Source organism: Scyliorhinus torazame, chromosome 13 (genome assembly GCF_047496885.1).
Source record: "Scyliorhinus torazame isolate Kashiwa2021f chromosome 13, sScyTor2.1, whole genome shotgun sequence".
Taxonomy (NCBI): Eukaryota; Metazoa; Chordata; class Chondrichthyes; order Carcharhiniformes; family Scyliorhinidae; genus Scyliorhinus; species Scyliorhinus torazame.
In genome coordinates this window covers 88,037,190-88,060,050 of record NC_092719.1, presented here as the reverse complement: position 1 = coordinate 88,060,050, position 22,861 = coordinate 88,037,190, and the positions used below count along the sequence as shown (strand labels likewise).

The following is a 22,861-nucleotide window of genomic DNA, read 5'->3' as shown; positions in this document are numbered from 1 at the left end:
ACTAGGTCACCCTCTGGCTTCCACCCTAGGCAGGAGTACCTGACTTCCTGTCATCCCAGTCTGTCTCTGGGCATTGCTAACTGCTCTGTAAACTGTTACTCCCAACACCCACCAAAATGTTCACTGCCTGAAAACTCGCACTGCACAATATTTCAACCCATTTCAACCTGGCCCTCCAAAGTAGTGCTGAGGGAATGCTGCACTGGTTGACAAGGCTCTATCAGGTGGATGTTAAAGATCCCATGTCATTGTTCTGTAGAGGAGCAGTGGACTTATCCTGCTGTCCTGGCCAAAATGTATCCCTCAATCAACATCACAAAAACATGAAAGTGGTTGATCTAAAACATGAAGTCTGTTCCTCTCTCTACAGAAAAGACCTGGCCTCCTGAGTATTTTCAGCATTTCCTGTTTATCCGCAAGAAACAGTTTATCTGGTCATTATCACATTGCTGTCTGTGGGATCCTGCTGTGCATGAATAGGGCTGCCACCTCCAACAGTGACTACACTTAAAAAAGTACCTCATTGGCTGTAAAGTGTTTTGGAACATCCTACAGTTGTGAAAGGTGCTATATAAATGCACGTTTTTCTTACTGACTACTCTTTAAATGTCGCTTGCCTCTCGTCATCCAACGGTGATTTGTCACAGGCAGCAGCTAAATGTGAAGCTCAGTGACAGTGAGGGAGGAGTTGGACTCAGGAAGCAGTTCGGGGTGGCTGGGGTTTATTGCAGATCACTGGGTGACAGGGTTAACTGCATATATTATGGGCAGGAATACTGATGCCTGGTCCCTCTAAGGTGGTTCCGTATACACCGACAAACTGCAAACAGGTGCAGTATGTGATGACCTTACTGGAAGGCCAATCTGGTAAGGTGGGATCATGTGATGCATGGAAACATTTCGACTAAAATCCAGTGGATTTAATACAGATTCTGTAGACAGAACTATGAACAAGCTAACATGGATTTCAGTGCATGGTTCGATGAACATGAATTATAAAGGCTACTTTTTTTAAAAAATCACTAATTGTAGCGATATGTCAGAAGACTTTGGTAGACTTGAGCAATGATGCCTGACACAAAGTTAGGTAATTACACCCCGACAGACGTAAAAGACTTGGAAATCCTGGGTATACACATTTAAACAGACTTGATGTGGAATCCCAAGTGGACAGTATGCTGAAACAATAAATGGATATTCATTCTCCGATCCCTCTATCCATGAGCTGCTATTGATCTACACTGGTCAAATACATTGTGCCAGTGTACCACCCTGGCCTCTCACACACATAAACTGCCCAGATCAGGAGAATACAGAGCTGTACACTGAGGTTTCTCTCAGGTCCTCCATCTCTCTCTGGCAGCCCCTCAGCATCGAAGGTGACTTGCTTCCAATCCGGGGAGATGGGGGAGTCTGCGGTGGCTGAATAGTCCAATCCTGGATCCGCAGACTCTGCCACAGGTTTGGCAGGTGGTGCTTGATGAGGTGGGTGGGAGGGGCACTTTTCTCCTTTCCTGTTTGTGCTTGGCCTCCGTTTGCTCCACCCTGTGACGCTCAAGTTGATTGGCACCTTTGCGGATGCTTTTTCTCCATTTTTTGTGTTCTAACGCAAGTGATTCCCACTTGTCGTTGGGGATGTTGCATTCATTTAGGGACAGTTCCAGAGTGTCCTCGTAGCGTTTCCTCTGCCCTCCTAGTGATCGCTTGTCATGCGGAGCTCGGAGTACAGCACTTGTTTTGTCAGTCTTATGTCGGGCATGTGGACAATGTGGCCCATCCATCGCAGCTGGTCAAGTGTGACCAGTGCCTCGATACTGGGGATATTGGCCTGGGAGAAGACGTTCACGTTGGTACGCCTATCCTGCCAGTGGAGTCACAGGATTTTGCGCAGGAGATATGGTGATATCTCTCCAAGAATTTGAGATGTCTGCTGTACATTGTCCATGCTGCCAGTGGGCAGCACGGTAGCACAGTGGGTAGCACAGTTGCTTCACAGCTCCAGGGTCCTAGGTTCGATTCCCGGCTGGGTCACTGTCTGTGCGGAGTCTGCACATTGCCCCCGTGTCTGCGTGGGTTTCCTCCGGGTGCTCCGGTTTCCTCCCACAGTCCAAAGATGTGCGGGTTAGGTGGATTGGCCATGCTAAATTGTCCTTAGTGTCCAAAAAAGGATAAGTGGGGGTTACTGGGTTACAGGGATAGGGTAGATACATGGGCTTGAGTAGGGTGCTCTTTGTAAGGGCCAGTACAGACTCGATTGACCAAATGGCCTCCTTCTGCACTGTAAATTCTATGATCTATGTTTCTGATGCATACAGGAGGGTTGGGACCATGGCTGCTCTGTAGACCATGAGTTTGGTGCTGGGTTTGACGTCTCGGTCTTCAAACAGGCGCCTGAAGACTGCACTGGTGCATTGGACTCGATGTTGTATTTCATCGTCAATGTCTGCTCGCACCGAGAGGAGGCTCCCGAGATACGGGTAATGATCGTCATTGTCCAACGGCTCACCGTGGATCTTGATGGTTGAGGGCAGTTTTGTGTGGCAAGACTGGGCGGGTAGAGAACCTTTGTTTTCCAGATGTTTAGTCTGAGGCTCATTCTCACATATGCCTCGGAGAATGCGTCAATGGTGGTTTGTAGCTCGGCATCTGAATGTGCGCACACACAGGCGGCGTCTGTGTATTGCAGCTCGATGACAGAGGTTGAGGTGGTCTTGGCTCTGGCCTGGAGGTGTCAGAGGTTGAAGTTTCCCATTTGTCTGATAGGTTAGCTCCACTCCAGCTGGGAGCTTCAGGGTGACGGGGTGGAGTGTTGCTGCGAGGAAGATGGAGAAGAGCTTTGGTGCGATGACGCAGCCCTGTTTGACCCCAGTTTGCACAAGAATTGGGTCTGTGGTGGCTCTGTTGGTGAAGATCCATGTCATCGTGGGGCAGGCGGAGAATGGTAACGAATTTCTGCCAGCAGCCGGATTTGAGGAGGATTCTCCACAACCCCTCACAGTTGACACAGTCGAAGGCTTTTGCGGAGATCGAAGAAGGCCATGTACAGAGATTGATGCTGCTGCCTGCACTTTTCCTGGATTTGTCGCGCAATGAAGATCATGTCCATTGAGCCTCTTGATGGGCAGAAGCTGCACTGAGACTCTGGGAGGAGCTCTTCAGCCACTGGGAGGAGGTGGTTGAGGAGTATTCTGGCGATGATCTTTCCCGTGGCGGAGAGGAGGGAAATCCCTCTGTAGTTTCCACAGTTGGAGTTGTCTCCTTTCCTGAAGGGAGTCACAATTAAGGCGTCTCTGAGACCATCCAGCACACTCTCTTCCTTCCAGACAAGGGATTGTGGATTCTTCTTAAGAGTGCCTCTCCACCACATTTTAATATTTCTGCAGGGATTCCAACCACACCAGGGGCCTGTTGTTCTTTAGCAGTCGGATGGCACTTTCGACCTCACGGTGAGCTGGAGTTGCGCTGAGATGGTGGCGGGTGCCGTGTTGCGGGATGGTGTCGAGAGCACTTGTGACGAAGGCCGTGGCCGTGATTCTCCAAGCCTCTGCGCCAAAACCACGCTCGGCGCGGGGGCGGAGAATGGACGTCAAACCCGAGATCGAGTCTGACGACGCTCCCACGATTCTGCGGTCACTGGAGAATCGTCACCAATCGGGCGCGCGCGGTCGACGCAGCACTGGTCGGGGCCAATGAAAGAAATCCCTGCGGCAATTCTCCGCCGACAACTGGCCGAGTTCCCGCCGGCAGGAACACGGCTGGCGGCTGCGGACACAGTCCGTGGCCGCCCTGGTGGGGGGGATCCTTCACTGGGGAGGCCAGGGTTCGCAGGCGTGCGCGATCTGGGGGGGCCTATGTTGTCAGTGCCGGTCCACGGTGTGGGTCGGCCATGTCGTGCCGCGCGGCCCACAGAGACCGCAGCCATGCGCATGCGTGGACTCCTGACTGGAAGTGCAGGACCCCATATTGGCAGCCGGAACTGCGAGGAGCACTTTGGGGCCCTGCTAGCCCCTCCAAATCGGAGGATCACCCTTGACTTTCTCCAGATAAGTCCAGAGTGAGTCGGGCATGTTTTTTCATGGGCGTGGGTACATAGCCCCATTATTGGAGAATCCCACCTTGTGTCTTATTAAAGAAGTCCTTGGAGTGCTCTCTCCAGCCGGCATTGACTGCCTCTCTGTCTTTGATGAGCCCTCTCTGTTTTGGCTCTCAGTGGGGTGTTCGCTGGGTAGTCGGACCGGAGATGGTTTTGATTGTGCTGAATGAGCCGCGTACATCAGGTTGTCGGCGAGTTGCTGGGTCTCCTGCGTCCTTTCCACCTATCATCTGTTCTTCAGGTCACAAGTTCTTTGTTGCACCTCGACCTTCAGTTCCCTGTAGGCTTTTTTTTAGAACATACAGTGCAGAAGGAGGCCATTCGGCCCATCGAGTCTGCACGGACCCACTTCAGCCCTCACTTCCACCCTATCCCCGTATCCCAATAACCCCTCCTAAGCTTTTTGGTCACAAAGGCAATTTAGCATGGCCAATCCACCTAACCTGCACGTCTTTGGACTGTGGGAGGAAACCGGAGCACCCGGAGGAACCCACGCAGACACGGGGAGAACGTGCAGACTCCGCACAGACAGTGACCCAGTGGGGAATCGAACCTGGGACCCTGGCGCTGTGAAGCCACAGTGCTATCCACTTGTGCTACCGTGCTGCCCCTTAATAATAATCGCTTATTGTCACAAGTAGGCTTCAGCGAAGTTACTGTGAAAAGCCTCTAGTCGGCACATTCCGTCGCCTGTTCGGGGAGGCTGGTACGGGAATCGAACCCACACTACTAGCCTTGTTCTGCATTACAAGCCAGCTGTTTAACCCACTGTGCTAAACCAGCCCCTCCACTGCGCTAAACCTTCCCCTCCACTGTGCTAAACCAGTCCCTCCACTGCGCTAAACCAGCCCCTCCACTGCGCTAAACCAGCCCCTCCACTGCGCTAAACCAGCCCCTCCACTGCGCTACACCTTCCCCTCCACTGAGCTAAACCAGCCCCTCCACTGCGCTAAACCAGCCCCTCCACTGCGCTAAACCAGCCCCTCCACTGCGCTAAACCAGCCCCTCCACTGCGCTAAACCAGCCCCTCCACTGCGCTAAACCAGCCCCTCCACTGCGCTAAACCAGCCCCTCCACTGTGCTAAACCAGCCCCTCCACTGCGCTAAACCAGCCCCTCCACTGCACTAAACCAGCCCCTCCACTGCGCTAAACCAGCCCCTCCACTGCACTAAACCAGCCCCTCCACTGCGCTAAACCAGCCCCTCCACTGCGCTAAACCAGCCCCTCCACTGCGCTTAACCAGCCCCTCAACTGCGCTAAACCAGCCCCTCCACTGCTCAAAACCAGCCCCTCCACTGCGCTAAACCAGCCCCTCCACTGCGCTAAACCAGCCCCTCCATTGCGCTAAACCAGCCCCTCCACTGCGCTAAACCAGCTCCTCCACTGCGCTAAACCAGCCCCTCCACTGCGCTAAACCATCCCCTCCATTGCGCTAAACCAGCCCCTCCACTGCTCAAAACCAGTCCCTCCACTGCGCTAAACCAGCCCCTCCACTGCGCTAAACCAGCCCCTCCACTGCGCTAAACCATCCCCTCCAATGCGCTAAACCAGCCCCTCCACTGCGCGAAACCATCCCCTCCACTGTGCTAAAGGAGGGAGGTTGCTGGGAGGTAAGTCAACCTTTAAAAGCACTTGTCTTTGCAGGGGCAGGCCAGTCGATTTCGGCGGCGGGAGAACAGCTGGTGAGTCAGTTTCAGCGGGAGCACTGCGGAAGGAGGTTGCTGGGAGGTAAGTCAACCTTTAAAAGCACTTGTCTTTGCAGGGGCAGGCCAGTCGATTTCGGCGGGAGAACAGCTGGTGAGTCAGTTTCAGCGGGAGCACTGCGGAAGAAGGTTGCTGGGAGGTAAGTCAACCTTTAAAAGCACTTGTCTTTGCAGGGGCAGGCCAGTCGATTTCGGCGGCGTGAGAACAGCTGGTGAGTGGTGAGTCAGTTTCAGCGGGAGCATTGCGGAAGGAGGTTGCTGGGAGGTAAGTCAACCTTTAAAAGCACTTCTCTTTGCAGGGGCAGGCCAGTCGATTTCGGCGGCGGGAGAACAGCTGGTGAGTCAGTTTCAGCGGGAGCATTGCGGAAGGAGGTTGCTGGGAGGTAAGTCAACCATTAAAGCACTTGTCTTTGCAGGGGCAGGCCAGTCGATTTCGGCGGCGGGAGAACAGCTGGTGAGTCAGTTTCAGCGGGAGCATTGCGGAAGGAGGTTGCTGGGAGGTAAGTCAACCTTTAAAAGCACTTGTCTTTGCAGGGGCAGGCCAGTCGATTTCGGCGGGAGAACAGCTGGTGAGTCAGTTTCAGCGGGAGCACTGTGGAAGGAGGTTGTTGGGAGGTAAGTCAACCTTTAAAAGCACTTGTCTTTGCAGGGGCAGGCCAGTCGATTTCGGCGGGAGAACAGCTGGTGAGTCAGTTTCAGCGGGAGCATTGCGGAAGGAGGTTGCTGGGAGGTAAGTCAACCTTTAAAAGCACTTGTCTTTGCAGGGGCAGGCCAGTCGATTTCGGCGGCGTGAGAACAGCTGGCTGGTTAGTCAATTTCAGCAGGAGCTGAGAATTTTTCTTTTTTTTAAAATTAGTTTTTTAGGCGGGATCAGGAAGTCGACCCGCGGACGTCCGGGAAGACAATCACCAATAACTGTAAGAGGGACTGGGAAAAAACAGTCAGTGCACGGATCCCCTGCGGTCGTTCCCCTGAGAAACAAGTATACCGCTTTGGATACTTGTGGGGGGGGGGGGACTTACCAGGGGTAAGCCATGGGGTACGGGCCTCTGGCACGGAGTCTGTCCCTGTTGCTCAGAAGGGAAGGGGGGAGAGGAGCAGAGCATTAGTAATTGGGGACTCTATAGTCAGGGGCACAGATAGGAGATTTTGTGGGAGCGTGAGAGACTCACGTTTGGTATGTTGCCTCCCAGGTGCAAGGGTACGTGATGTCTCGGATCGTGTTTTTCGGGTCCTTAGGGGGGAGGGGGAGCAGCCCCAAGTCGTGGTCCACATTGGCACCAACGACATAGGTAGGAAAGGGGACAAGGATGTCAGGCAGGCTTTCAGGGAGCTAGGATGGAAACTCAGAACTAGAACAAACAGAGTTGTTATCTCTGGGTTGTTGCCCGTGCCACGTGATAGTGAGATGAGGAATAGGGAGAGAGAGCATTTAAACACGTGGCTACAGGGATGGTGCAGGCGGGAGGGATTCAGATTTTTGGATAACTGGGGCTCTTTCTGGGGAAGGTGGGACCTCTACAGACAGGATGGTCTACATCTGAACCTGAGGGGCACAAATATCCTGGGGGGGAGATTTGTTAGTGATCTTTGGGGGGGTTTAAACTAATGCAGCAGGGGCATGGGAACCTGGATTGTAGTTTTAGGGTAAGGAAGAATGAGAGTATAGAGGTCAGGAGCACAGATTTGACGTCGCAGGAGGGGGCCAGTGTTCAGGTAGGTGGTTTGAAGTGTGTCTACTTCAATGCCAGGAGTATACAAAATAAGGTAGGGGAACTGGCAGCATGGGTTGGTAGCTGGGACTTCGATGTTGTGGCCATTTCGGAGACATGGATAGAGCAGGGACAGGAATGGATGTTGCAGGTTCCGGGGTTTAGGTGTTTTAGTAAGCTCAGAGAAGGAGGCAAAAGAGGGGGAGGTGTGGCGCTGCTAGTCAAGAGCAGTATTACGGTGGCGGAGAGGATGCTAGGTGGGGACTCTTCTTCCGAGGTAGTATTGGCTGAAGTTAGAAACAGGAAAGGTGAGGTCACCCTGTTGGGAGTTTTTTATAGGCCTCCTAATAGTTCTAGGGATGTAGAGGAAAGGATGGCGAAGATGATTCTGGATATGAGCGAAAGTAACAGGGTAGTTATTATGGGAGACTTTAACTTTCCAAATATTGACTGGAAAAGATATAGTTTGAGTACAATAGATGGGTCGTTTTTTGTACAGTGTGTGCAGGAGGGTTTCCTGAAACAATATGTTGACAGGCCAACAAGAGGCGAGGCCACGTTGGATTTGGTTTTGGGTAATGAACCAGGCCAGGTGTTGGATTTGGAGGTAGGAGAGCACTTTGGGGACAGTGACCACAATTCGGTGACGTTTACGTTAATGATGGAAAGGGATAAGTATACACCACAGGGCAAGAGTTATAGCTGGGGGAAGGGCAATTATGATGCCATTAGACGTGACTTGGGGGGGATAAGGTGGAGAAGTAGGCTGCAAGTGTTGGGCACACTGGATAAGTGGGGCTTGTTCAAGGATCAGCTACTGCGTGTTCTTGATAAGTATGTACCGGTCAGACAGGGAGGAAGGCGTCGAGCGAGGGAACCGTGGTTTACCAAGGAAGTGGAATCTCATGTTAAGAGGAAGAAGGAGGCCTATGTGAAGGTGAAGTGTGAAGTTTTGGTTGGGGCGATGGATAGTTACAAGGTAGTGAGGAAGGATCTAAAGAGAGAGCTAAGACGAGCAAGGAGGGGACATGAGAAGTATTTGGCAGGAAGGATCAAGGAAAACCCAAAAGCTTTCTATAGGTATGTCAGGAATAAGCGAATGACGAGGGAAAGAGTAGGACCAGTCAAGGACAGGGATGGGAAATTGTGTGTGGAGTCTGAAGAGATAGGCGAGATACTAAATGAATATTTTTCGTCAGTATTCACTCAGGAAAAAGATAATGTTGTGGAGGAGAATGCTGAGCCCCAGGCTAATAGAATAGATGGCATTGAGGTACGTAGGGAAGAGGTGTTGGCAATTCTGGACAGGCTGAAAATAGATAAGTCCCCGGGACCTGATGGGATTTATCCTAGGATTCTATGGGAGGCCAGGGAAGAAATTGCTGGACCTTTGGCTTTGATTTTTATGTCATCATTGGCTACAGGAATAGTGCCAGAGGACTGGAGGACAGCAAATGTGGTCCCTTTGTTCAAAAAGGGGAGCAGAGACAACCCCGGCAACTATAGACCGGTGAGCCTCACGTCTGTAGTGGGTAAAGTCTTGGAGGGGATTATAAGAGACAAGATTTATAATCATCTAGATAGGAATAATATGATCAGGGATAGTCAGCATGGCTTTGTGAAGGGTAGGTCATGCCTCACAAACCTTATTGAGTTCTTTGAGAAGGTGACTGAACAGGTAGACGAGGGTAGAGCAGTTGATGTGGTGTATATGGATTTCAGCAAAGCGTTTGATAAGGTTCCCCACGGTAGGCTATTGCAAAAAATACGGAGGCTGGGGATTGAGGGTGATTTAGAGATGTGGATCAGAAATTGGCTAGCTGAAAGAAGACAGAGGGTGGTGGTTGATGGGAAATGTTCAGAATGGAGTACAGTCACAAGTGGAGTACCACAAGGATCTGTTCTGGGGCCGTTGCTGTTTGTCATTTTTATCAATGACCTAGAGGAAGGCGCAGAAGGGTGGGTGAGTAAATTTGCAGACGATACTAAAGTCGGTGGTGTTGTCGATAGTGTGGAAGGATGTAGCAGGTTACAGAGGGATATAGATAAGCTGCAGAGCTGGGCTGAGAGGTGGCAAATGGAGTTTAATGTAGAGAAGTGTGAGGTGATTCACTTTGGAAGGAGTAACAGGAATGCGGAATATTTGGCTAATGGTAAAGTTCTTGAAAGTGTGGATGAGCAGAGGGATCTAGGTGTCCATGTACATAGATCCCTGAAAGTTGCCACCCAGGTTGATAGGGTTGTGAAGAAGGCCTATGGAGTGTTGGCCTTTATTGGTAGAGGGATTGAGTTCCGGAGTCGGGAGGTCATGTTGCAGCTGTACAGAACTCTGGTACGGCCGCATTTGGAGTATTGCGTACAGTTCTGGTCACCGCATTATAGGAAGGACGTGGAGGCTTATGAGCGGGTGCAGAGGAGTTTTACCAGGATGTTGCCTGGTATGGAGGGAAAATCTTATGAGGAAAGGCTGATGGATTTGAGGTTGTTTTCGTTGGAGAGAAGAAGGTTAAGAGGAGACTTAATAGAGGCATACAAAATGATCAGGGGGTTGGATAGGGTGGACAGTGAGAGCCTTCTCCCGCGGATGGATATGGCTGGCACGAGGGGACATAACTTTAAACTGAGGGGTAATAGATATTGGACAGAGGTCAGAGGTAGGTTCTTTACGCAAAGAGTAGTGAGGCCGTGGAATGCCCTACCTGCTACAGGAGTGAACTCGCCAACATTGAGGGCATTTAAAGGTTTATTGGATAAACATATGGATGATAATGGCATAGTGTAGGTTAGATGGCTTTTGTTTCGGTGCAACATCGTGGGCCGAAGGGCCTGTACTGCGCTGTATTGTTCTATGTTCTCTGTTCTAAACCAGCCCCTCCACTGCACTAAACCAGCCCCTCCACTGCGCTAAACCAGCCCCTCCACTGCACTAAACCAGCCCTTCCACTGCGCTAAACCAGCCCCTCCACTGCACTAAACCAGCCCCTCCACTGCGCTAAACCAGCCCCTCCACTGCACTAAACCAGCCCCTCCACTGCGCTAAACCAGCCCCTCCACTGCACTAAACCAGCCCCTCCACTGCGGTAAACCAGCCCCTCCACTGCTCAAAACAAGCCCCTCCACTGCGCTAAACCAGCCCCTCCACTGCGCTAAACCAGTCCCTCCACTGCGCTAAACCAGTCCCTCCACTGCGCTAAACCAGCCCCTCCACTGCGCTAAACCAGCCCCTCCACTGCACTAAACCAGCCCCTCCACTGCGCTAAACCAGCCCCTCCACTGCGCTAAACCAGCCCCTCCACTGCGCTAAACCAGCCCCTCCACTGCACTAAACCAGCCCCTCCACTGCGCTAAACCAGCCCCTCCACTGCCCTAAACCATCCCCTCCACTGCGCTAAACCAGTCCATCCACTGTGCTAAACCATCCCCTCCACTGCGCTACACCAGCTCCTCCACCGCGCTAAACCAGCCCCTCCACTGCGCTAAACCAGCCCCTCCACTGCGCTAAACCAGCCCCTCCACTGCGCTAAACCAGCCCCTCCACTGCGCTAAACCAGCCCCTCCACTGCGCTAAACCATCCCCTCCACTGCGCAAAACCAGCCCCTCCACTGCGCTAAACCATCCCCTCCACTGCGCGAAACCAGCTCCTCCACCGCGCTAAACCAGCCCCTCCACTGCGCTAAACCAGCCCCTCCACTGCGCTAAACCATCCCCTCCACTGCGCTAAACCAGCTCCTCCACCACGCTAAACCAGCCCCTCCACTGCGCTAAACCAGCCCCTCCACTGCACTAAACCAGCCCCTCCACTGCGCTAAACCAGCTCCTCCACTGCACTAAACCAGCCCCTCCACTGCACTAAACTAGCTCCTCCACTGCGCTAAACCAGCCTCTCCACTGCACTAAACCAGCTCCTCCACTGCACTAAACCAGCCCCTCCACTGCACTAAACCAGCTCCTCCACTGCACTAAACCAGCCCCTCCACTGCACTAAACCAGCTCCTCCACTGCACTAAACCAGTCCCTCCACTGCACTAAACCAGCCCCTCCACTGCGCTAAACCAGCTCCTCCACTGCAATAAACCAGCCCCTCCACTGCGCTAAACCAGCTCCTCCACTGCACTAAACCAGCCCCTCCACTGCGCTAAACCAGCTCCTCCACTGCACTAAACCAGCCCCTCCACTGCGCTAAACCAGCTCCTCCACTGCACTAAACCAGCCCCTCCACTGCACTAAACCAGCACCTCCACTGCGCTAAACCAGACCGTCCACTGCGCTAAACCATCCCCTCCACTGCGCTAAACCAGCTCCTCCACCGCGCTAAACCAGCCCCTCCACTGCGCTAAACCAGCTCCTCCACTGCACTAAACCAGCCCCTCCACTGCACTAAACCAGCCCCTCCACTGCACTAAACCAGCCCCTCCATTGCGCTAAACCAGCCCCTCCACTCCGCTAAACCAGCCCCTCCACTGCGCTAAACCAGCTCCTCCACTGCACTAAACCAGCCCCTCCATTGCGCTAAACCAGCCCCTCCACTGCACTAAACCAGCCCCTCCACTGCGCTAAACCAGCCCATCCACTGCGCAAAACCAGCTTCTCCACTGCGCTAAACCAGCCCCTCCACTGCGCTAAACCAGCCCCTCCACTGCGCTAAACCAGCCCCTCCACTGCGCTAAACCAGCCCCTCCACTGCTCAAAACCAGTCCCTCCACTGCGCTAAACCAGCCCATCCACTGTGCTAAACCAGCCCCTCCACTGTGCTAAACCAGCCCCTCCACTGCGCTAAACCAGCCCCTCCACTGCGCTAAACCAGCCCCTCCACTGCGCTAAACCATCCCCTCCACTGCACTAAACCAGCCCCTCCACTGAGGTAAACCAGCCCCTCCACTGCACTAAACCAGCCCCTCCACTGCACTAAACCAGTCCCTCCACTGCGAAAAACCAGACCCTCCACTGCACTAAATCAGCCCCTCCACTGCGCTAAACCAGCCCCTCCACTCCGCTAAACCAGACCCTCCACTGCGCTAAACCAGCCCCTCCACTGCGAAAAACCAGACCCTCCACTGCCCTAAATCAGCCCCTCCACTGCGCTAAACCAGCCCCTCCACTGCGCTAAACCAGACCCTCCACTGCGCTAAACCAGCCCCTCCACTGCGCTAAACCAGCCCCTCCACTGCGCTAAACCAGCCCCTCCACTGCGCTAAACCAGCCCCTCCACTGCGCTAAACCAGCCCCTCCACTGCGCTAAACCAGCCCCTCCACTGCGCTAAACCAGCCCCTCCACTGCGCTAAACCAGCTCCTCCACTGCACTAAACCAGTCCCTCCACTGCACAAAACCAGCCCCTCCACTGCGCTAAACCAGTCCCTCCACTGCACAAAACCAGCCCCTCCACTGCGCTAAACCAGCCCCTCCTCTGCACTAAACCAGCTCCTCCACTGCACTAAACCAGTCCCTCCACTGCACAAAACCAGCCCCTCCACTGCGCTAAACCAGTCCCTCCACTGCACAAAACCAGCCCCTCCACTGCGCTAAACCAGCCCCTCCACTGCGCGAAACCAGCCCCTCCACTGCGCTAAACCAGCCCCTCCACTGCGCTAAACCAGCCCCTCCACTGCGTTAAACCAGGCCCTCCACTGCGCTAAACCAGCCCCTCCACTGCACTAAACCAGCCCCTCCACTGCGCTAAACCAGCCCCTCCACTGTTCAAAACCAGCCCCTCCACTGCGCTAAGCCTTCCCCTCCACTGCGCTAAACCAGCCCCTCCACTGCGCTAAGCCAGCCCCTCCACTGCGCTAAACCAGCCCCTCCACTGCACTAAACCAGCCCCTCCTCTGCGCTAAACCAGCCCCTCCACTGCACTAAACCAGCCCCTCCACTCCGCTAAACCAGCCCCTCCACTGCGCTAAACAAGCCCCTCCACTGCGCTAAACCAGCCCCTCCACTGCGCTAAACCAGCCCCTCCACTGCGCTAAACCAGCCCCTCCTCTGCACTAAACCAGCCCCTCCACTGCGCTAAACCAGCCCCTCCACTGCGCTAAGCCATCCCCTCCACTGCGCTAAACCAGCCCCTCCACTGCGCTAAGCCATCCCCTCCACTGCGCTAAACCAGCCCCTCCACTGCGCTAAACCAGTCCCTCCACTGCGCTAAACCAGCCCCTCCACTGCGCTAAACCATCCCCTCCACTGCGCTAAACCAGACCCTCCACTGCGCTAAACCAGCCCCTCCACTGCGCTAAACCAGCCCCTCCACTGCGCTAAACCAGCCCCTCCACTGCGTTAAACCAGGCCCTCCACTGCGCTAAACCAGCCCCTCCACTGTTCAAAACCAGCCCCTCCACTGCGCTAAGCCTTCCCCTCCACTGCGCTAAACCAGCCCCTCCACTGCGCTAAACCAGCCCCTCCACTGCGCTAAACCAGCCCCTACACTGCACTAAACCAGCCCCTCCTCTGAGCTAAACCAGCCCCTCCACTGCACTAAACCAGCCCCTCCACTCCGCTAAACCAGCCCCTCCACTGCGCTAAACCAGCCCCTCCACTGCGCTAAACCAGCCACTCCACTGCGCTAAACCAGCCCGTCCACTGCGCTAAACCAGCCCCTCCTCTGCACTAAACCAGCCCCTCCACTGCGCTAAACCAGCCCCTCCACTGTGCTAAACCATCCCCTCCACTGCGCTAAACCAGACCCTCCACTGCGCTAAACCATCCCCTCCACTGCGCTAAACCAGCCCCTCCACTGCGCTAAACCAGCCCCTCCACTGCGCTAAACCAGCCCCTCCACTGCGCTAAACAAGCCCCTCCACTGCGCTAAACCAGCCCCTCCACTGCGCTAAACCAGCTCCTCCACTGCGCTAAACCAGCCCCTCCACTGCGCTAAACCAGCCCCTCCACTGCGCTAAACCAGCCCCTCCACTGTTCAAAACCAGCCCATCCACTGCGCTAAGCCATCCCCTCCACTGCGCTAAACCAGCCCCTCCACTGCGCTAAACCAGCTCCTCCACTGCGCTAAACCAGCCCCTCCACTGCGCTAAACCAGCCCCTCCACTGCGCTAAACCAGCCCCTCCACTGCGCTAAACCAGCTTCACCACTGCGCTAAACCAGCCCCTCCACTGCGCTAAACCAGCCCCTCCACTGCGGTAAACCAGCCCCTCCACTGCGCTAAACCAGCCCCTCCACTGCGCTAAACCAGTCCCTCCACTGCGCTAAACCAACCCCTCCACTGCACTAAACCAGCCCCTCCTCTGCGCTAAACCAGCCCCTCCACTGCGCTAAACCAGCCCCTCCACTGCGCTAAACCAGCCCCTCCACTGCACTAAACCAGCCCCTCCACTGCACTAAACCAGCTCCTCCACTGCACTAAACCAGCCCCTCCACTGCGCTAAACCAGCCCCTCCACTGCACTAAACCAGCTCCTCCACTGCACTAAACCAGCCCCTCCACTGCACTAAACCAGCCCCTCCACTGCGCTAAACCAGCTCCTCCACTGCACTAAACCAGCCCCTCCACTGCGCTAAACCAGCTCCTCCACTGTACTAAACCAGCCTCTCCACTGCACTAAACCAGCCCCTCCACTGCACTAAACCAGCCCCTCCATTGCGCTAAACCAGCCCCTCCACTGCGCTAAACCAGCCCCTCCACTGCGCTAAACCAGCCCCTCCACTGCACTAAACCAGCCCCTCCATTGCGCTAAACCAGCCCCTCCACTGCACTAAACCAGCCCCTCCACTGCGCTAAACCAGCCCATCCACTGCGCAATACCAGCTTCTACACTGCGCTAAACCAGCCCCTCCACTGCGCTAAACCAGCCCCTCCACTGCGCTAAACCAGCCCCTCCACTGCGCGAAACCAGCCCCTCCACTGCTCAAAACCAGTCCCTCCACTGCGTTAAACCAGCCACTCCACTGCGCTAAACCAGCCCCTCCACTGCGCAAAACCAGCCCCTCCACTGCGCTAAACCAGCTCCTCCACTGCTCAAAACCAGTCCCTCCACTGCGCTAAACCAGTCCCTCCACTGCGCTAAACCAGCCCCTCCACTGCGCTAAACCAGCCCCTCCACTGCGCTAAACCAGCCCCTCCACTGCGCTAAACCAGCCCCTCCACTGCGCTAAACCATCCCCTCCACTGCACTAAACCAGCCCCTCCACTGCGCTAAACCAGCCCCTCCACTGAGGTAAACCAGCCCCTCCACTGCACTAAACCAGCCCCTCCACTGCACTAAACCAGTCCCTCCACTGAGGTAAACCAGCCCCTCCACTGCGAAAAACCAGACCCTCCACTGCACTAAATCAGCCCCTCCACTGCGCTAAACCAGCCCCTCCACTGCGCTAAACCAGACCCTCCACTGCGCTCAACCAGCCCCTCCACTGCGCTAAACCAGCTCCTCCACTGCGCTAAACAAGCCCCTCCACTGCGCTAAACCAGCCCCTCCACTGCGCTAAACCAGCTCCTCCACTGCACTAAACCAGCCCCTGCACTGCGCTAAACCAGCCCCTCCACTGCGCTAAACCAGCCCCTCCACTGCGCTAAACCAGCTCCTCCACTGCGCTAAACCAGCCCCTCCACTGCACTAAACCAGCCCCTCCACTGCACTAAACCAGCCCCTCCACTGCGCTAAACCAGCCCCTCCACTGCGCTAAACCAGCTCCTCCACTGCGCTAAACCAGCCCCTCCACTGCACTAAACCAGCCCCTCCACTGCACTAAACCAGCCCCTCCACTGCGCAAAACCAGCCCCTCCACTGCGCTAAACCAGCCCCTCCACTGCGCTAAACCAGCCCCTCCACTGCACTAAACCATCCCCTCCACTGCGCTAAACCAGCCCCTCCACTGCGCTAAACCAGCCCCTCCCCTGCGCTAAACCAGCCCCTCCACTGCGCTAAACCAGCCCCTCCACTGCGCTAAACCATCCCCTCCACTGCACTAAACCAGCCCCTCCACTGCACTAAACCAGCCCCTCCTCTGCACTAAACCAGCCCCTCCACTGTGCTAAACCTGCCCCTCCACTGCGATAAACCAGCCCCTCCTCTGCGCTAAACCAGCCCCTCCACTGCGCTAAACCAGCCCCTCCACTGCGCTAAACCAGCTCCTCCACTGCGCTAAACCAGCTCCTCCACTGCGCTAAACCAGCTCCTCCACTGCGCTAAACCAGCCCCTCCACTGCACTAAACCATCCCCTCCACTGCACTAAACCAGCCCCTCCACTGCACTAAATCAGCCCCTCCTCTGCACTAAACCAGCCCCTCCACTGTGCTAAACCAGCCCCTCCACTGCGCTAAACCAGCCCCTCCACTGCGCTAAACCAGCCCCTCCACTGCGCTAAACCAGCCCCTCCACTGCGCTAAACCAGCCCCTCCACTGCGCTAAACCAGCCCATCCACTGCGCTAAACCAGCCCCTCCACTGCGCTAAACCAGCCCGTCCACTGCGCTAAACCAGCCCCTCCACTGCACTAAACCAGCCCCTCCTCTGCACTAAACCAGCCCCTCCACTGCGCTAAACCAGCCCCTCCACTGCACTAAACTAGCCCCTCCACTGCGCTAAACCAGCCCCTCCACTGCGCTAAACCAGCCCCTCCACTGCGCTAAACCAGCCCCTCAACTGCGCTAAACCAGCCCCTCCACTGCGCTAAACCAGCCCCTCCACTGCGCAAAACCAGCACCTGCACTGCGCTAAACCAGCCCCTCCACTGCGCTAAACCATCCCCTCCACTGCGCTAAACCAGCCCCTCCACTGCGCTAAACCAGACCCTCCACTGCGCTAAACCAGCCCCTCCACTGCGCAAAACCAGCCCCTCCACTGTGCTAAACCAGCCCCTCCACTGCACTAAACCAGCCCCTCCACTGCGATAAACCATCCCCTCCGCTGCGCTAAACCAGCTCCTCCACTGCGCTAAACCAGCCCCTCCACTGCGCTAAACCAGCCCCTCCACTACGCTAAACCAGCTCCTCCACTGCGCTAAACCAGCCCCTCCACTGCGCTAAACCAGCCCCTCCACTGCGCTAAACCAGCCCCTCCACTGCTCTAAACCAGCTCCTCCACTGCGCTAAACCAGCCCCTCCACTGCACTAAACCAGCCCCTCCACAGCACTAAACCAGCCCCTCCACTGCGCAAAACCAGCCCCTCCACTGCGCTAAACCAGCCCCTCCACTGCACTAAACCAGCCCCTCCACTGCGCAAAACCAGCCCCTCCACTGCGCTAAACCAGCCCCTCCACTGCGCGAAACCAGCCCCTCTACTGCACTAAACCATCCCCTCCACTGCACTAAACCAGCCCCTCCACTGCACTAAACCAGCCCCTCGACTGCGCTAAACCAGCCCCTCCACTGCGCTAAACCAGCCCCTCCACTGCGCTAAACCATCCCCTCCACTGCACTAAACCAGCCCCTCCACTGCACTAAACCAGCCCCTCCTCTGCACTAAACCAGCCCCTCCACTGTGCTAAACCTGCCCCTCCACTGCGATAAACCAGCCCCTCCTCTGCGCTAAACCAGCCCCTCCACTGCGCTAAACCAGCCCCTCCACTGCGCTAAACCAGCTCCTCCACTGCGCTAAACCAGCTCCTCCACTGCGCTAAACCAGCTCCTCCACTGCGGTAAACCAGCCCCTCCACTGCGCTAAACCAGACCCTCCACTGCGCTCAACCAGCCCCTCCACTGCGCTAAACCAGCTCCTCCACTGCGCTAAACAAGCCCCTCCACTGCGCTAAACCAGCCCCTCCACTGCGCTAAACCAGCTCCTCCACTGCACTAAACCAGCCCCTGCACTGCGCTAAACCAGCCCCTCCACTGCGCTAAACCAGCCCCTCCACTGCGCTAAACCAGCTCCTCCACTGCGCTAAACCAGCCCCTCCACTGCACTAAACCAGCCCCTCCACTGCACTAAACCAGCCCCTCCACTGCGCTAAACCAGCCCCTCCACTGCGCTAAACCAGCTCCTCCACTGCGCTAAACCAGCCCCTCCACTGCACTAAACCAGCCCCTCCACTGCACTAAACCAGCCCCTCCACTGCGCAAAACCAGCCCCTCCACTGCGCTAAACCAGCCCCTCCACTGCGCTAAACCAGCCCCTCCACTGCACTAAACCATCCCCTCCACTGCGCTAAACCAGCCCCTCCACTGCGCTAAACCAGCCCCTCCCCTGCGCTAAACCAGCCCCTCCACTGCGCTAAACCAGCCCCTCCACTGCGCTAAACCATCCCCTCCACTGCACTAAACCAGCCCCTCCACTGCACTAAACCAGCCCCTCCTCTGCACTAAACCAGCCCCTCCACTGTGCTAAACCTGCCCCTCCACTGCGATAAACCAGCCCCTCCTCTGCGCTAAACCAGCCCCTCCACTGCGCTAAACCAGCCCCTCCACTGCGCTAAACCAGCTCCTCCACTGCGCTAAACCAGCTCCTCCACTGCGCTAAACCAGCTCCTCCACTGCGCTAAACCAGCCCCTCCACTGCACTAAACCATCCCCTCCACTGCACTAAACCAGCCCCTCCACTGCACTAAATCAGCCCCTCCTCTGCACTAAACCAGCCCCTCCACTGTGCTAAACCAGCCCCTCCACTGCGCTAAACCAGCCCCTCCACTGCGCTAAACCAGCCCCTCCACTGCGCTAAACCAGCCCCTCCACTGCGCTAAACCAGCCCCTCCACTGCGCTAAACCAGCCCATCCACTGCGCTAAACCAGCCCCTCCACTGCGCTAAACCAGCCCGTCCACTGCGCTAAACCAGCCCCTCCACTGCACTAAACCAGCCCCTCCTCTGCACTAAACCAGCCCCTCCACTGCGCTAAACCAGCCCCTCCACTGCACTAAACTAGCCCCTCCACTGCGCTAAACCAGCCCCTCCACTGCGCTAAACCAGCCCCTCCACTGCGCTAAACCAGCCCCTCAACTGCGCTAAACCAGCCCCTCCACTGCGCTAAACCAGCCCCTCCACTGCGCAAAACCAGCACCTGCACTGCGCTAAACCAGCCCCTCCACTGCGCTAAACCATCCCCTCCACTGCGCTAAACCAGCCCCTCCACTGCGCTAAACCAGACCCTCCACTGCGCTAAACCAGCCCCTCCACTGCGCAAAACCAGCCCCTCCACTGTGCTAAACCAGCCCCTCCACTGCACTAAACCAGCCCCTCCACTGCGATAAACCATCCCCTCCGCTGCGCTAAACCAGCTCCTCCACTGCGCTAAACCAGCCCCTCCACTGCGCTAAACCAGCCCCTCCACTACGCTAAACCAGCTCCTCCACTGCGCTAAACCAGCCCCTCCACTGCGCTAAACCAGCCCCTCCACTGCGCTAAACCAGCCCCTCCACTGCTCTAAACCAGCTCCTCCACTGCGCTAAACCAGCCCCTCCACTGCACTAAACCAGCCCCTCCACAGCACTAAACCAGCCCCTCCACTGCGCAAAACCAGCCCCTCCACTGCGCTAAACCAGCCCCTCCACTGCACTAAACCAGCCCCTCCACTGCGCAAAACCAGCCCCTCCACTGCGCTAAACCAGCCCCTCCACTGCGCGAAACCAGCCCCTCTACTGCACTAAACCATCCCCTCCACTGCACTAAACCAGCCCCTCCACTGCACTAAACCAGCCCCTCGACTGCGCTAAACCAGCCCCTCCACTGCGCTAAACCAGCCCCTCCACTGCGCTAAACCATCCCCTCCACTGCACTAAACCAGCCCCTCCACTGCACTAAACCAGCCCCTCCTCTGCACTAAACCAGCCCCTCCACTGTGCTAAACCTGCCCCTCCACTGCGATAAACCAGCCCCTCCTCTGCGCTAAACCAGCCCCTCCACTGCGCTAAACCAGCCCCTCCACTGCGCTAAACCAGCTCCTCCACTGCGCTAAACCAGCTCCTCCACTGCGCTAAACCAGCTCCTCCACTGCGGTAAACCAGCCCCTCCACTGTGCTAAACCAGCCCCTCCACTGCGCTAAACCAGCCCCTCCACTCGCTAAACCATCCCCTCTGCTGCGCTAAACCAGCTCCTCCACTGCGCTAAACCAGCCCCTCCACTGCGCTAAACCAGCCCCTCCACTGCGCTAAACCAGCTCCTCCACTGCGCTAAACCAGCCCCTCCACTGCGCTAAACCAGCCCCTCCACTGCGCTAAACCAGCCCCTCCACTGCTCTAAACCAGCTCCTCCACTGCGCTAAACCAGCCCCTCCACTGCACTAAACCAGCCCCTCCACTGCACTAAACCAGCCCCTCCACTGCGCAAAACCAGCCCCTCCACTGCGCTAAACCAGCCCCTCCACTGCACTAAACCAGCCCCTCCACTGCGCAAAACCAGCCCCTCCACTGCGCTAAACCAGCCCCTCCACTGCGCTAAACCAGCCCCTCCACTGCACTAAACCATCCCCTCCACTGCACTAAACCAGCCCCTCCACTGCACTAAACCAGCCCCTCGACTGCGCTAAACCAGCCCCTCCACTGCGCTAAACCAGCCCCTCCACTGCGCTAAACCATCCCCTCCACTGCACTAAACCAGCCCCTCCACTGCACTAAACCAGCCCCTCCTCTGCACTAAACCAGCCCCTCCACTGTGCTAAACCTGCCCCTCCACTGCGATAAACCAGCCCATCCTCTGCGCTAAACCAGCCCCTCCACTGCGCTAAACCAGCCCCTCCACTGCGCTAAACCAGCTCCTCCACTGCGCTAAACCAGCTCCTCCACTGCGCTAAACCAGCTCCTCCACTGCGGTAAACCAGCCCCTCCACTGCACTAAACCATCCCCTCCACTGCACTAAACCAGCCCCTCCACTGCACTAAACCAGCCCCTCCTCTGCACTAAACCAGCCCCTCCACTGTGCTAAACCAGACCCTCCACTGCGCTAAACCAGCCCCTCCACTGCGCTAAACCAGCCCCTCCACTGCTCTAAACCAACCCCTCCACTGCGCTAAACCAGCCCCTCCACTGCGCTAAACCAGCCCCTCCACTGCGCTAAACCAGCCCCTCCACTGCGCTAAACCAGCCCCTCCACTGCGCTAAACCAGCCCCTCCACTGCGCTAAACCAGCCCCTCCACTGCACTAAACCAGACCCTCCTCTGCACTAAACCAGCCCCGCCACTGCGCTAAACCAGCCCCTCCACTGCACTAAACTAGCCCCTCCACTGCGCTAAACCAGCCCCTCCACTGCGCTAAACCAGCCCCTCCACTGCGCTAAACCAGCCCCTCCACTGCGCTAAACCAGCCCCTCCACTGCGCTAAACCAGCCCCTCCACTGCGCAAAACCAGCTCCTCCACTGCGCTAAACCAGCCCCTCCACCGCGGCTAAACCATCCCCTCCACTGCGCTAAACCAGCCCCTCCACTGCGCTAAACCAGACCCTCCACTGCGCTAAACCATCCCCTCCACTGCGCTAAACCAGCCCCTCCACTGCGCTAAACCAGCCCCTCCACTGTGCTAAACCAGCCCCTCCACTGTGCTAAACCAGCCCCTCCACTGCGCTAAACCATCCCCTCCACTGCGCTAAACCATCCTCTCCACTGCACTAAACCAGCCCCTCCACTGCGCTAAACCAGCCCCTTCACTGCGCTAAACCAGCCCCTCCACTGCGCTAAACCATCCCCTCCACTGCGCTAAACCAGCCCCTCCACTGCGCAAAACCAGCCCCTCCACTGTGCTAAACCAGCTCCTCCACTGCGCTAAACCAGCCCCTCCACTGCGCTAAACCATCCCCTCCACTGCACTAAACCAGCCCCTCCACTGCGCTAAACCAGCCCCTCCACTGCGCTAAACCATCCCCTCCACTGCGCTAAACCAGCCCCTCCACTGCGCAAAACCAGCCCCTCCACTGCGCTAAACCAGCCCCTCCTCTGCGCTAAACCATCCCCTCCACTGCGCTAAACCAGCCCCTCCACTGAGCTAAACCAGCCCCTCCACTGCGCTAAACCAGCTCCTCCTCTGCGCTAAACCATCCCCTCCACTGCGCTAAACCAGCCCCTCCACTGCACTAAACCAGCCCCTCCACTGCGTTAAACCAGCCCCTCCACTGCACTAAACCAGCCCCTCCTCTGCGCTAAACCAGCCCCTCCACTGCACTAAACCAGCCCCTCCACTGCGCTAAACCAGCCCCTCCACTGCTCAAAACCATCCCCTACACTGCACTAAACCAGCCCCTCCACTGCGCTAAACCAGCCCCTCCACTGCACTAAACCAGCTCCTCCACTGCACTAAACCAGCCCCTCCACTGCGCTAAACCAGCCCCTCCACTGCACTAAACCAGCCCCTCCTCTGCGCTAAACCAGCCCCTCCACTGCTCAAAACCATCCCCTCCACTGCACTAAACCAGCCCCTCCACTGCGCTAAACCAGCCCCTCCACTGCACTAAACCAGCCCCTCCACTGCACTAAACCAGCCCCTCCAC

The 22,861-nt window shown here is 56.5% G+C and overlaps 1 protein-coding gene across 1 annotated transcript in view; it reads right to left on the bottom strand.

Annotated features, from left to right (window-relative positions):
- LOC140388180 (dynein axonemal heavy chain 3-like) overlaps positions 1-22,861 on the bottom strand; it is a 1,528,048-nt gene that overhangs the window by 1,344,213 nt on the left and 160,974 nt on the right. The window lies entirely within an intron of this gene.